This window comes from Rousettus aegyptiacus, unplaced genomic scaffold, assembly GCF_014176215.1.
Source record: "Rousettus aegyptiacus isolate mRouAeg1 unplaced genomic scaffold, mRouAeg1.p scaffold_m13_p_1, whole genome shotgun sequence".
In the NCBI taxonomy this organism is placed as follows: Eukaryota; Metazoa; Chordata; class Mammalia; order Chiroptera; family Pteropodidae; genus Rousettus; species Rousettus aegyptiacus.
In genome coordinates this window covers 46,571,389-46,586,609 of record NW_023416284.1, presented here as the reverse complement: position 1 = coordinate 46,586,609, position 15,221 = coordinate 46,571,389, and positions in this window count along the sequence as shown.

The window sequence follows — 15,221 nt, the reverse complement described above, 5'->3', positions numbered from 1 at the left end:
AGGTTTTTAAAGACAAAAGTGCTAGGAGCTGATGATCAGAGATGGGCTGCTAGAGGGAAACAAGACCATAAACTTACGTTATTCGTTTTCTGATTGGTAAGGGCAACTGGACTTTTCAGCAGCAGGTTGACTCAGTGGTCCGCAAGTGGGACTGTGATGGATAGCATATGATCAAGAATTTGTCAGTGTTCTAGTTTCAGTTCAGCTTGTAGGACAACAGCTCTTAGGTTCCTTATCAGCAGAAATCAAACAGCACAGAGAGATTGTTCATTCTGCACAGTTTTCAAGTCCAAAAAGCAGAATTACACTCTGTAAGCAGCCTCAGAGTTCCAACTGCAAAAATCCAAATCTTGGGCCACCAATTATGATATTAAAGTTCTTGTAAGTCCTCACAATTCAGTTATAAAATTGATGAAATTTTAGATGAAATTGAAATAGGCTCACATTGATATCTGTATTTGCTACTACCTATTGTAAGATAAAAGCAAGCCTTTATTGGGAGAGTGCTCCCGGGAAAGGTTCTCTGGTCCTGAGAGGAGAGGGGGGCCAGAGAAGTCGTGCCCTGGGACAGGAGGGCATAGTTTTTATAGGGTTATGTGGGGGTAGGATATAGAATAGGGAATGTCAGTTGAGCATCCGGATTACGGTGGTGGTGCCAGTGGTTTAGGGTGGGCCCTTGTCCAGATTCTGACGTCAAGTTGGGAGTTCTGGATTCTGATATCAAGCCGGGAATCCTCCAGGCAGGCATCCGCCTCCCCCACAGACCTAACACATATTAATGATTTTGTCTCCCTTCAAAGTAAATCAGGCAACAGAGTGTAAAGGAGTAAGAGTTACAAGCTCTGGGTTCTAGCCCTGTTTTGTTTCTTATAAGCTATGTAATGGAAGTGAGCCTCTCACATAAAATGCTCTCATCTGAAATTTTCAAATGTAACTGTTAGAGAGTAATAATGGATCAATTAGTGATGAAGTTTAAAAATAAAAAAATAAAAAAACTTAATACACAAATTAAAGGCAAATACCAAAGAAAAAGTAAAGTGACTTTTACTCCTATTATTGAAAGCAGCTTTTTGTCATCCACACAGTTTGCTTGGGAAACCACTGCAAGTGGATTACAAATCCCTTGACTGCCAGCTCTGCTGACAACCAACCAACACACACACACACACACACACACACACACACACACACACACACTCTCTCTCTCTCTCTCACACACACACACACACACACACACACACACACACACACACACACTTCACATCATTTCCCTAACACAGACTCACTTCATGAAATGTTCCTAGGAGCACTCCCAAAGGGGTTTGAACAGAGAATCAGAAGGTCGAGGAGGCCCGTTGGAAAAAGAAAGAAGAAACAAGGCTACACAGTTATGTCAAGTTCACCCTGTCTCCTATAGTTAAAAAAGAAAAGTTTATTTAACTGTAGGAACAGGGACCAGGAGGGAACATCGTTCCTAGAACATGACCAAAAAAAAAAATCCATTGTACGTTCTTAGAACAAAAGGCCCTCCATCGAAGTATTTGTTTGGAAGCCATCATGAAAATGAAGGCTCTTCAACATACTCAGATGATTCATCATCTGAAAAGAGCTTTTGATTCTCAAAATGAGGTAGGTGAGGCATATATTCTGTTTATTCAACTCTTTCAGTCAGCTAATATTTATTGAGCAACCAATGTGTTCTAAGTACTACCTAAATCAGGAGAACTTTCTATGATGATGGAACTGGTCTACATTGTATTGTCTGATGTTATAATTACTACACACATATGCCTACTGAGCACTTTAAGTGTGGCTAGTATGACCGAGGACCTAAATTTTAATTGGCTTTTTTGTAAGCAAGGCAAACCAGTTTCAATGAGCACATTACCTTCTTTCACGTATATCTCTTCTCCCTATCCCCACCCTTTTTCTCAAGGATCAAAACACAGCCCCAGAGCCACTCTCTTTGTTGAAAACATGTTTAAGTGTCCCCATGGGTGGCCAGCTTGCTTTAACTAGCTAAGGAAATTCCTTCTCCACTCTCTCAAAAAGAGTCTGCTATTCCACTGTTTACTTGTTGAGTTTCTATACTCCAGTTACACCAGGACTGGTGTGTCTCATCATCTACCAAGCTGAATATTTGCAATATGTTGCTGACCATATTCTGAAAAAAATTATAATATATCTAGACAGGTGAGGCATAAATCTCCAGGCACCAACAAGTTAGATTTTTTTTTTTAAATGTATCTAAAGATGAGAAGGAGAAGCATGCAAAACAAAGGAAGGAACATACAGTGGAATTTTAAAGACAGCGGAGAGGGAAGAAAGGATTCCTCATGCATGTCTTTCCTAATCTTTTTAAGGGTACAGAACAGATAGCAATAATATAAATATTAACGGTTAACACTCGAGCTCTTATCATGTGCTGGGCTCTATTCTGAGAACATATATTATATCATTTAATCTTTCCTCAATACCTATTTCACAAATGAGGAAGCTGAGGCCCAAAGAGATTAAATAACTTGCCTGAGGTCTCACTTACTGTTAGAATTGGAGCTAAGATTTCACCCAAGACAGTCTGGCTACAGAATCTTTACTTTCAACCACCAGCTTTGCCGCTCCTCAATATTAAGCTGCTGCTACCCCTCTACTAATTCTACTACTAATTATTCTACTGCTACTACTTCATCCTACTGGTTAAGGGCACAGTCTCTGAGGCCAGACTGTCTATGTTTAAAGCCCAGCATCACCGCTCACTAACACTGACCTGCTGAGTTTCTCAACTATTCATTGCCTTAGTCTTATCCATAAAATTAGGATGATTATGTTATCTACTTATTGGATTATTCTGATTATTAAATCAAGTAATATATATAAAACATTTAGAACAGGTTCTGACACATATTAAGAGCTCAATATATGTTTTTTTGGTTTTTGTTTTGTTTTGTTTTGTTTTTGTTTTTGTTTTTGTTTTTTACCATCTCAGCTTAGTTGGGGGCAATTAATATACTCACTTGAAAGTTTGCTTATAGTTTATTTTAATGGCATCTGTCTCCACTATTTCCTAGAACACCTGATTAGGGAGAATGTTTAATTCTGGTGTCACTATAAAATAATAAAAACAATGAAACACTTAGATAATACTACTGGGCTTACTAAACCAGTTGTTCTCACATCTCTCTACAAACTCAAAATTTATGAGACGCCCAGTACATTTAAACATACCCAGTGAAGACTCGTTAAATATTTGCGATGATGATACATGATATAGTATAAGTAACTTCTTAATTACCACTAAAATTTTTAACTCAAACACTAAACAATGAGCTTCCCCTGGAGAAAATAAATTTGCCTGACATAAGGAAAATAAAATATTTTAAAGCAACTGGCATTGCACTTAGTATAGCCTAAGTTTTGCTTTGAGTTGTGGAAGATTTGGGTGCTGAAACAAGTTTCTCACTGCAGAACCCTCTCCGCCACTGGGAATGGAACTAATATTCACATCTTATCATTCTCTCTAATGGAACTTAACTTGAAGTTCTACTTAACCCATCAAGATGCTTAGTTCTCTCATGTTCTTGATAGAAATAGGATCTACAAGAACTAGACCTATGTTATGATTGAAAAGATTAGCCTTGGCAAGAAAGAAGAATGCTTTGTCCTCTTGCAGTTTAGCATTACAAGAAAGATGTGTTCTGGCAAAGTAAACCTTACCTTCCCAGATGAGCAAAGCCTGTTACAAGAGTTGCTCCATATTCTGCTTTGAATTCATGGAATCAACTTCTGTTTATCAAACAGCTCAAAATCTACAGATCACATGTGATTATATACATGATTGACTCAACATTCAAATATTCTTCTGATATACTTCGCAGAAATTTATTAGTGTTAGTTTTAAATTTATGTGTAAGTTTATTTAATGAATGCCTGTCTCTTCCATTGCTGGGTAAGTTCATCTGGTATAGAGTAGGTACTCAATGATTAGTGAATGAACAAACAGTTTAAAAACCGATTGTATCCATTCATTTGTTCATTAAACAAGTATGTTTTTGACACTCCAAAGGATACAAATCTTGGTAAAGTATTAAGCCAATGACCAGTCCTTTCGTTTTTTTGTTTTATGAAATAACAGCTATTCTCGGTCTGCTAGAAGTTTTGGGACCTAGATAACCATAAATAATAACTATTATTTTTTATGTGCTAGATAATTTACATAAATATTTGGTTAAATTCTTATAATAACCTTATAAAATAAATGTAATTATTGTATTATTTTATAGAGAAAGAGACCTGGAAATAAAAAACTTACTGAAGGTCACATGGTTTTAAGTGGTTGAAAGGGGATTCAAAGTCAGGGTCACTGAAATCCAGAGGCTGTTTCGTGATCTCCCTAGTTTTTCTGTTTCATAAAAATTCACCACTACTTGACAGTCCTTTCAGAACTTTTATAAACAAAGGTCTCTTTCCTGCCAATAAGTATTTCACTGCTTCTATAAGTTCGTGGGACTATATAGTCACTGATTCTTAAACCTTTCTATCTAACATTTTCTTTTATTTGAGTATTTCAAATATACTAACAGAGTTTGAAGACAAAATTCACATTTCCACTGGAGTCATCAAATCCCATGAAGCTGCCATGAGCTTGAAAATGCATCAGACTTATAACTCAAGAAAGTCTTTTGTTGTCAAGAAAGTCTTTTGTTGATTAATCAAGCACAAAAATGTATTCATATCATATCTTTATAAAAAGAATAATTATTCCCTATTACTAATCTTTAACTTCTTTTGCCAAAGTAATCCATTTAGAAATAAATTTGCCTTTTTTCCCTAACCAATTTAACATCTAGCTGATACTCAAAATCTTGAGGGGCTAGTCCATTTAGCTCTTCTGTGCTATACAAAGGATTATCACATTCCATAAGCTCTTCGTGTAGATGTCCATAATTTAACATGAAAAAAATATTTTTAACCTGGCTGTAGGCTTCCTTTTCAGTAGGTGCAAAATAGTCAACACTATCACTGACTCTAAATGGCAACAAATTAAAGTGTGAATATGAAAAGTTACAACTTAAAACATCGAATTATAGATAAAAATTTAAACCCACATGTTAGTAAATAATTATATTCTTACATACCCAGTGCATATTTTGTACGTATTTTCCATCAAGAAAAAAAATTCTACCTGGTCTTGGCATTAGAAAGGATTGAGTTTCTACTTCTGCTCTTACTGCTGCCAACAGTAAGAGCAAATATTCTAGTTGAACATATCCTTCCCAACATTTGTTATTGCCAATCTTTTTAATCTTAGCCATTCTCATGGGGGTGTAATAATATGCCTTATTGGCTTTAATTTGTATTTTCCATATGAATAATATTACAAAGCATGTTTTTAATGCATAGTTGTTATTTAGATATCTCCTTTCGTGAGGTACTGATTTCTAATAAAAATTGAAATGCATAGACACCTTAATTCAGCACTTCCACTTCGAGGAATCTAGTCTACAAAAATATTTAGCTTATTTCTATAAGAAATATGTATATTGGAACATTGCTTATAATACCAAAACACTGGAAACAATCCATTTTTTTAGAGAAATATGAGAAACTAGGTAGCTATCTGTATAATAATGCAAATCCATGAAAAACAGAGTTTAACACTTTTTTTGTCCCAGAAGATATACAAAGCATAGTCAGAGACTTTTCATACTTTTTGAGGTTTATACTTTCTGTATACATGGCAATTGCAAAAAAAAGATAATGCCTATCAATCTCACTGATTTTTTTTTTTTAACAATCTGACTGCTGCCAGACCCTCCAGCTTAAATATGCATCACTTTCCCTTGCGTGTTCTGATCCAGCTACATTGGACTACTCTCAGTTTGTCGAATATATGTGCTCTCTTGCACCTACAGGTCTTTCTACCTATTTTTTCATCTACTTGTAAGATTCATCTCCACACCCAATACCTTGTCCTCAGCTCTACCCAGCTAATTTATATCCATCCTTCTTCAAGTTTTAGCTAAAGTATCACTTCTTTAGGAGGGACCTCTCTGATCCCCAGGCTAAGTTAGATATCCTAGTATATGCTCCATAGCTGAAATACCTAACAGCTATAATTAGTTACTTAATCTTTGTCTTCCCTGCTAAAATATAGGCTCCAAACATATGTCTTATTTACCATTATATCTCCAGCCCCCAGCACTGGAGGCCTACCCCAAATCAGGTACTCAGAAAATATTCTTTGAACTGAAACTGAGTACAGAATTCCAAATAAGCGAAATGTTACATTATTAGTTACCACACATGAGCTCAGTAATATTCTTAAAATAAAAAGACCCAGAGTTAGAGATATTAATCTTTTTAATTAGTTTCATAGCTAGGAATTAGCATATCTGACAGGGAATATCCTCAATATTCCAGAGATCAAAGATTAGAGACTTCCTGCCATGAATGAATGTTACTTACCACTGTTGTCCAATGATAATTGTTTATATAAATCTTTAAATGAACCAAATGATTATTAATTCATCATTTTTATTATTACCTGTAGTGGCAAGAATGCTCTTTCACTAACAATGAGATACACAATTGCAAGGTGGTTCTTGATTACAATACCTTGTGCTTGAAGTTGTTTCTTCCCTGTAATCGGGTATAGTGACTCACCTTTCACAACTGCACCATTTGTTATTAACATACACAAGACTCCACATATCTTTCCAATTCCTCTAGGATAACATATAATTAATTGAATCTTAAAACAAAGAAAAGTATGTGTTTAGCCATGAATATTGCTATTTATTCTTCCCCTCTATGTTCATATCTTCTCCCTCAAAATATTGTAAACTTGGCTCAGGAATGAACTGTTGCAGAAAAACTTCTGCACTAACAGTGAGTTTTCAGACAGCCTGAATCTATTCCTTCTAGTGAACTCTCAGGATTTAAGCTATGCATGCTTTTACAGTAGACACATAATAAAATGAAAAGAGACTATTTGTTGGATGTGTGGTAGATGTATGGTGAAATTGGCAAGAAATTCTCCTTACCCCATTATCCACACTCTTTTGCAATAGCATTGTACAGCCCCTCCTATTGAGGTAGGGTCTACTTCTCCACTCTCTAAATTTGGGCTCTGTGGCCAAAAAGGTTTTAGCAAACATGATACCACTACAGGCCTGAAAAGTGTTTCTAGATTGGGGTTTGCATTCTCTTGCTTTTTTGAGGAACCCTATCACCACACCATGTGAAAAAGCCTGAATTCACCAATGACCCCTGAGAACAGTTGATCGCCAGTAAGTAAGTGAAGTTATATATGACTGCTAGCTGACAACAAATGCATGAGTGGGACCACTCAGAGCAAAAATAATTACTGTTCTAAGCCATCAAATTTTGGGATGTTTTACCACATAACAAAAGATAACAGACATAAGATGGATAAAATAAACATCCATCCACGTATGTAACCCTATTTTCCCAGCCCTGACCCTGGGGTGGAATGGTCCTTAGATCTGGATATTATTCCCTGAAGAGCAATGTCATGCTCACAGAACCCAAAATCACAAGGGCTCTGTTGTTTGTGTGCATCTTTTCAAGTCCAGCAGGAGCAAGAGAAGTGGGGTTGGTTCACCACACACCATCTTAATAGAGCATGAACATATTGCCAAAAGCAAGGACATTTCTTTAGTGATACTGATCTCAAAGGATATTATATCAGAAAGGGGCAGGACTATTTTTAATTAACTAACGAAAAGTAGCAGAATATGCCATCCCAAAATATGCCACTTCGGCTTAACGATTGTTTTGAGCTGTAAGTACTTGCAAAACAGTAAATGCAGAGGGAGGCTTTCTCTTAACTCCCATTATTTGCCTATAGGCAAATCTCCTCCCCCCCCCAAAAAAAACCAAAAACCTCAATTATCTTAAATCATCTTATCACAGGAGAAGACTCTAATGTTGAGACCACACCAAGAAAAACTTTGCCACAAACTATCATACCTCCTAGCTGTTGTTCTAAGGGTCCATTCATCTTTCCTAAAAATTACTCTCCCTAAAAGGCCTATATTCACCCTCTACTTTCCCTATTAAGATGGTATTTAAATCTGAATTCTAAGCCACCTCAAGGAGTTACTTATTTTTCCCTGGGTATCCCTTAGGTATATATGATGTGTATATGTTAATACACTTTGTTTGCTTTTCTCCTGTTAATCTATCTTGTTATAGTGGTCTCAGTCAAGCACTCGGAAAGGTAGAGGAAAAATTATCTTTCCTCCCCTACACTAATAAACTAGTAAGTATTACTAGGTGCTTAAAGATCTAGTAAAGTTCAACTTCTTTCTCTAACTAAAAGAACAAAATTTGGCAATACTTAACTAAGATATCCTTTTGACTGACTTCTATTGACTGAAAGAATAAAGCTATCTCTGAATCAGAAATTATTTCAAAGCAAAATGCATTTTGTTAGATAAATCCTTAATATTCAGAATATTTTTGCTTCTATTTTAAAGAGAAAAAAGTCACACTAATATTGAGCAAGAAAATCTATTACATGTGTTTTAACTTTTTTTTCCTAATTCTGGGTACCCTTTCTGACAATGCCCCCCCCCCATTTCAGCACCTGACATGTGTGGGCCTCTTTTCTGCCCCCATTAGCACCCTCTGCTTCCCACAGTCATTACTCGTATCACATTAATTCATTGCCCTTCCACCCATACTACATTTCTTGTGGGCAGGAATAAATGCTCATTCGACTTGATAGCACATCCCTCAGCACCTAGCACAATGCCATGATAGACATTCAATATGTATCTATTGAATAGAAATGAGTCTGAGAATAAAAAAAAAATAGCAAAGGACTGGACAAATAGCCAATGTTCAAAATGACTGGTTTGTAGGTAGCTATTGTTTAGAATTATAGGTCATTTTGCAATGAACTTAATTGCCATATGGCTTACTAGCTTCAGTGATTGTAAAGCATAGTTTTTAATTCACTTTGCTTTGTTATTTAGTTCAAGAATGGGTATATGACTCAAATCTGAGATAACCAATTATAGGATATCTCCATGACCATAGCGATGTGACATTAGATGACATTGTGAGAGCAAACTTCAGGACACTTGTATAAGCAACTTACTATCTCCCCTTAATTTTATCAAAGAGGCATATATAGCCCTTATTGCCGAGGGCAGCCATCTACCAAACATGAAGGAAAATGGCCTAAGGACAAAGGAGAAGATGAAGTCCAAGAAAACAAGAGAAATATAACCAGGTCCTTGATTAAACTGTACTTGGTGTCTATATAACTAATGAAATTTTTAGTTTTGTGAGCCAATATATTTTCTTTCTCATTTAAGCTACTTTGGGTTATATCTTCTGTTTCTTGTAACCAAAATGATCCTAACTAAAACCAACTCTATGAGGATCACTTCAAAATAAAAATATCCGCCTTTGGTATCTCTTCTAAGGTATTTCAAGGACTATCGCGAGCTCCAAATCCATTATAAAATATTTTCAGACAACTCCAGAACACAGTATTATCTTCATTCTATGACTTCAGAGTACATCTTGTTTATATCTTTCATTTGTTATACAATGTCTTATAATTTCTACTATATTGTTATATATCATCATTCTTTTCTCATTTTTGTGTGTTGCATTTTCAAAATATTGAAATTTCATGGAATTCATTGACCACCTTTGTGTCTTCTGCAACATTTTGTAGTCAGTAGATTGCTGATTAAATTTGGTTAAAGAATAAACAATTCTTTCAATTTTCTATATCAGTCAGAAAGACCTACGGTGTTGAAGGAAATTGTCAAAGCTAACATATTGAGAATGTATAAAAAACAACAACACTTGCAAATACTTTAAATGCTTGCCCTGGGGACTTAACCCAATGCCACATTTGACATGAAATACTATTCTGGGTTATAAAACATGACAGAGTACTAAAGGTTCCCCAAGTACTAAATTTTACAAAACTCTATGTTTTACAGTGCCAGACAATTTTTCCTTCTTGCTTCTGAGACTTTGCCTTTGTCTACCCTTATAATCCGGTTTATCACTATAATGGTCCCTGCTTATTTGTTGGAGGATACATACCAAGACCTGAAAACTGCAGATAGTACTGAATCTTACATGTATTGTGATTTTTCTAATATATAAATACCTATGAAAAAGTTTAATTTATAAATTAGGCAATTTCACAAATAGAAGGCTTGTTCTCACTGCAGATCTTAGCGGCCTCAGCATATGATTTTTTTCATTCCTTATTAAATAAGAGAACTTTCACTTTTTCACTTAAAGGAAGCACTTTGTGGCTTCTCTTTGGCATATCCAAATTGCCAGCATCACGACTCTTGCACTTTGAGGCCATTATTAAATAAAATAAGGGTTACTTGAATGCAAGCACTGCAATACCCCAACAATCGATCTGACTGATAAGTGAAATGGCTACAAAATGACGATGGGCAGGCCGGGAGCACATGTAGTAGGACACACTAGACAGAGGGATGATTTATGTCCAAGGCAGGACAGAGCAGGATGGTGTGAAATTTCATTGTATTACTCAAAATAGTTCACAATTTAAAATTTAAGAATTGTTTATTTTTGAGATTTTTTTATTTAATATTTTCACACTGTGATTGATTCTGGGTAACTGAAACTGTGGAAAACAAAACCGCAGATAAGGGGAGACTACTGTTCTCATGTTTTAGGAATAGATTGCCCTGAATCTCTAGATTAAGATAAATTATCTTATTATTAATTCTCATTGTGTTCTATATGTTTCTTTCATTGCCTCTATTATGTTTGCAATTACATAAATATCTATGTTTCAATCCACTTATTCTTCTAGACTATAACATCCACCAGAAAAGGGGCTAGAGCCATTTTACTCTTCTATTTATTCACAATGACCAGAACGCAGCTGGCAAATCTTCAATAAATACCAGTAGAATCAATTAACATTGTGGGGGATAGTTGCAGATTAAGTATAGTCCTTCCCTTGAGAACAATCAATGTAACTGTGCCCTTCATCTCTGCCATCTTTAGTAACTGGCCAAAGCACAAGGTTGTGTAATCCACCATTCCCTGATATGCTGTCTTTCCCATACTATCCTGTGCTCCCTTCTTACCTGTGATTCTTCTTTCCATAGCTGTCCTACTTCACAGTGCTCTACAGAACTCTTGATTTCATTGCAACAATTTTTTAAATATCCCCAACCTAGTCATAAAATGTTTCTTTACCTTCTTAGTCTTACAAGAAACCTGGAACCCCCATAGAAAATTGTCTTTTCCTAAATCCTCTCAAAGCTGCCTATTTTCTCAAATTCCAAATACCACAGAGTCCAGGCGGCACATGAGGGGAGAGGGAAGAATGGTCCATTATATTCTATTGAACATCATTCCTTTTCCATACTCAGGCTAAATCGCTTACCACTTTGTTATCTGTCTACACCACCCTCTATCTCAGATTATTGCTATCATCTACAGATATCCTATCTACTGTCCTTCATTTGGTCTGAGTCTTCCTCTTATTTAACTTCTGCCTCCTTTATGAGTAATTTCAATGTCCATATATAAAATTAATTTACAAAGCCACTGGCAATGTTGGGGACCATCTCAACAATTATAATTTTTATTTATCCTCTAGTCCAGTGAACCATCTCTGGACTCATGTATACAAATTCTGACTACACATCCCCACCTGGATATTCATACATTAATTCAACAAATGTTCATTTAGTTCTAGGTATAGTGGATTCCGTGATAAACAAGCTGTATGAAGCCCCTTCCAAAAACAAACAAGATAATAAAAAGTTACTTATTTTTTCTCAGTGAAATAAGAATTGGAATGAGAGCCCCACATCCCACCAGTGAAGATATGTGCATTCTAGACAGTGCCATAGGGTAAGTCATGGCCCTCAAAGGGTAACAGCTCCAAAAAGGCTTCATCATCCAGGAGTAACCTGAGTCACTCATGCACTAACAGCTTGTAATTATTGCCCTTGAGTCTCAAGATATCCTTTTTCTTTCTTTGGATGCTGTCAGTAACTCTGAGTATCTAGGTTAAAAAAAAAAAAAAAAGCAGGGGGTGGGGGATGAATGAGAACTAGTAATTAAATTCCATTAATAACACATTAATACATTCCATTAATGTATACATTATACATTAATACAGTCTATTAACTTATAAGTACAAGATAATTTTGTTTGGTTGATTGTGGTTTTCACATTTTTATTTCAATGTTGAAGAGAGATGAAGGAGCTCCTGCTTATATTTCCAAGATCATTTTTATTTCTTCATACCTTATACTTTATGGCTCCAGAATACCTCAACAATAGTATTTCTCTATACATAATATTTTGTTTCACACCTGCAAATCTTTGTGTATCTTATTAACTTCTACTGAAAGGCCTTTTTCACTCACTTTCAACCTAAGTAACTTTTATTATTTTATCAAGACTCAGCTCAGCACCATTTTCTCGAGAAATACTTAAGAATCCCTCTTCTATATACTCACAAACATTTTTACATTGTATTGCGTTTCATATATAAGACTGCATGCATTTATTCACTCATTCAAACTTTTTTCTACCTATTATAGACAGGCATTCATTCAACAAACATTACTGAGTGCCTACTAGGAACCAGGCACTTGTTCTCAGTGTTCAAGATACAAAAGTGATCAAGACAATAAATTGCCTATCATCATGAAGGTGGTGTTGTCATATAAAATTTCAGATAATGATTATGTGCTATGAGTGGGGGTAGGGGCAAGTAAGTGACTAGAAGTAGGCACTCCTAATAGATACAGTGGTCAGAAAAGACCCCTTTAAAAAGATGATGTTTGAGAAGAGACATCAATGAAGCAAAAGAAATGCCAGGGAAAGAATCCCACTGGTAGAGAGAAGAGCAGGAAGAGACAGGAAGGAATTACTATACTCCAGGGGCAGCTAGAATAATGTGGATGAAGGGGAGTGAACAAGGCAGGAAAAGGTAGAGATGAGGTTATTGTGTTGGCAATAACCAGATTACATAGAACCTCGTAGGAGTTTGCATTTTATTCCAAGTGAGATGGGAAGTCACTGGGGGATTTGGAAAGGATAATAACTTTATTTAATAGTTTTAAAACATCACTGTGATAGCTGTATCAAAAACAGACCAAAGGGGGACGAACAGGAAAGCTAAGTTGCCAGACATGACAACCAGTACTAGGGATGAGACGAACAAGAGAGAGACTTATAGAGAGGCACACAGAAGAGTGATGAGCAACACAGACTCAATTGATTCTACCTGTGTTAGGACTCTGGCTCCCTCATCTTATGCTCTGTGACCTTGGACAATATTTAATGTCACTGTGCTTCAGTCTCTTTCTATATAAAAACAGGTATGATGATAGTAATAAGTACTTACCTCCTAGGGTTGCTGTAAATATTAAATGAGTTAATACATGTTTAGTGCTTAGACCCAGCATCTGGCACAAAATATTAGTTCAGTAAAATGTTAGCTATAAGCATTATAGACCAGGGAGGAGGTAACAGATGTTCAGATGGCATTGAAATTGATTGTTTATAAGGGCTACAGTGAGCATTAATACAAGATTCTAAGGAAGCTCACAGGAAGAGTTCCTACCTAGTTCTGAGTAATCAGCACAGTGATTGAATACATGGTGGGTGCACGAATAAATACTTATTGTGGTCAAATTATATGGTATTTCTTTTTCGGGTGGATCTTTTTTTGGTGTTAATTTTAATTCTGAGTAAATGGTATTACTGGTACACAATAGTCATTAAACTGGGCTTATTTGTTACAGTAGAAGTCATCTTCACTTTTTAATTAGTGTTTCCCCTTAAGATCTTATAAAGTGAATCTTCCATAACAAATAAATACTAAAAATGATACAACGGTCCCTACAGATTACGGAGTTGTGAATCTGCACCATAGATTTACTAGATATACCCCCACCTTTGGCCTGAAAATATCATTGCCTTCCCTGATTTATTAACAATGAGTCATTATAGTACAAGATCATCTTACTCACTGTAGATGGAATTAAAATGGACCGAAGAAAATGGCCTCGTAAGAAAATGCAGTGGATGACTGTGTAATTACTAAAATACCACCACAGGAGGGCCCAGTGTCTTTTATTGAGTGCGATGTGTTCAGAAAAAAGACCTCTAGGCCTCATGACTCCCAAGGACAAGCACATAAAGGAGATGAATCACTTTCCAGTTTTCATCAGTGAATCATGGTTGAGATCACCACTACTTAATTTGAGCTTTTCAAATGTGTGAGTCACCACACAAGTCTCTGCATCCTAAATTAGAATGAGAACAGATTTTGTGATGTTCAGTCAAGTAGCTGTAAGGGGTCTTTCTTCCTGGAATCAGGGCAGTTTGCCTGGACTGGAAGAATGGGTACGCAGTATATCTGATGTATTCCAAACAGCCAGCTCAGGCCTAAGTACACTTATCCTAGCAGGTCCCTGGTAACCAGCCCAAGAGAGTCACTTCTTGAAGTTAGAGGATAGAGAGAATCTGCCAAGGGTAGAAGTAAAGCACATAATAGCTCTGCTGAAACCATGGGATCCAAAGACACTCTATGGCATGAGAATCCACCCAACAAACTCAAGTGTTTCCTTCTCTTTTTAAAGATGTTAGCACTTATTCACAATTATCTTTTCTAATCTGAGCCATGTTATCATCCTGAGACAGCTCCACAGTCATATGGCTGACCCACCTGATTCCCCAGCCTCTGACTTCTTTGACCTCTTCAGTGCTAATGACCTTCATCTCATATCTCCCTTTCCTTTCACTCATCTCTCATTACTCATACTCCCATATGCATCCAAGATTGCTACAGTCCTATCATTACTTGGAACTATTCCCTTTCTTAAAGCTTAAATTCAAACACTTCACTCACTGCAACCTTCCTTCCAAGTCTCTCATTCAATTACTGCCACTCTATTATTTCTTCAACCTCATTATTACTTCCAAATACCCTCTTTTTTCTCTCAATATCAGCCCTTCTTGTCGTCACTTCTTTGGCCATAGTTGTTACAGCTGTAGTAAAAGCAATAACAAGTAATAGCAATTAACAAAAGTGACTAACACTTATTGAATATTAATTTATGCCAGGCGCTGTATTAAGCATTCTTACACCTTACATTATTTTCTTCTTAGGACTACTCTGTGAACTAGATGTTGAGGGCCTTGGTCAAGAC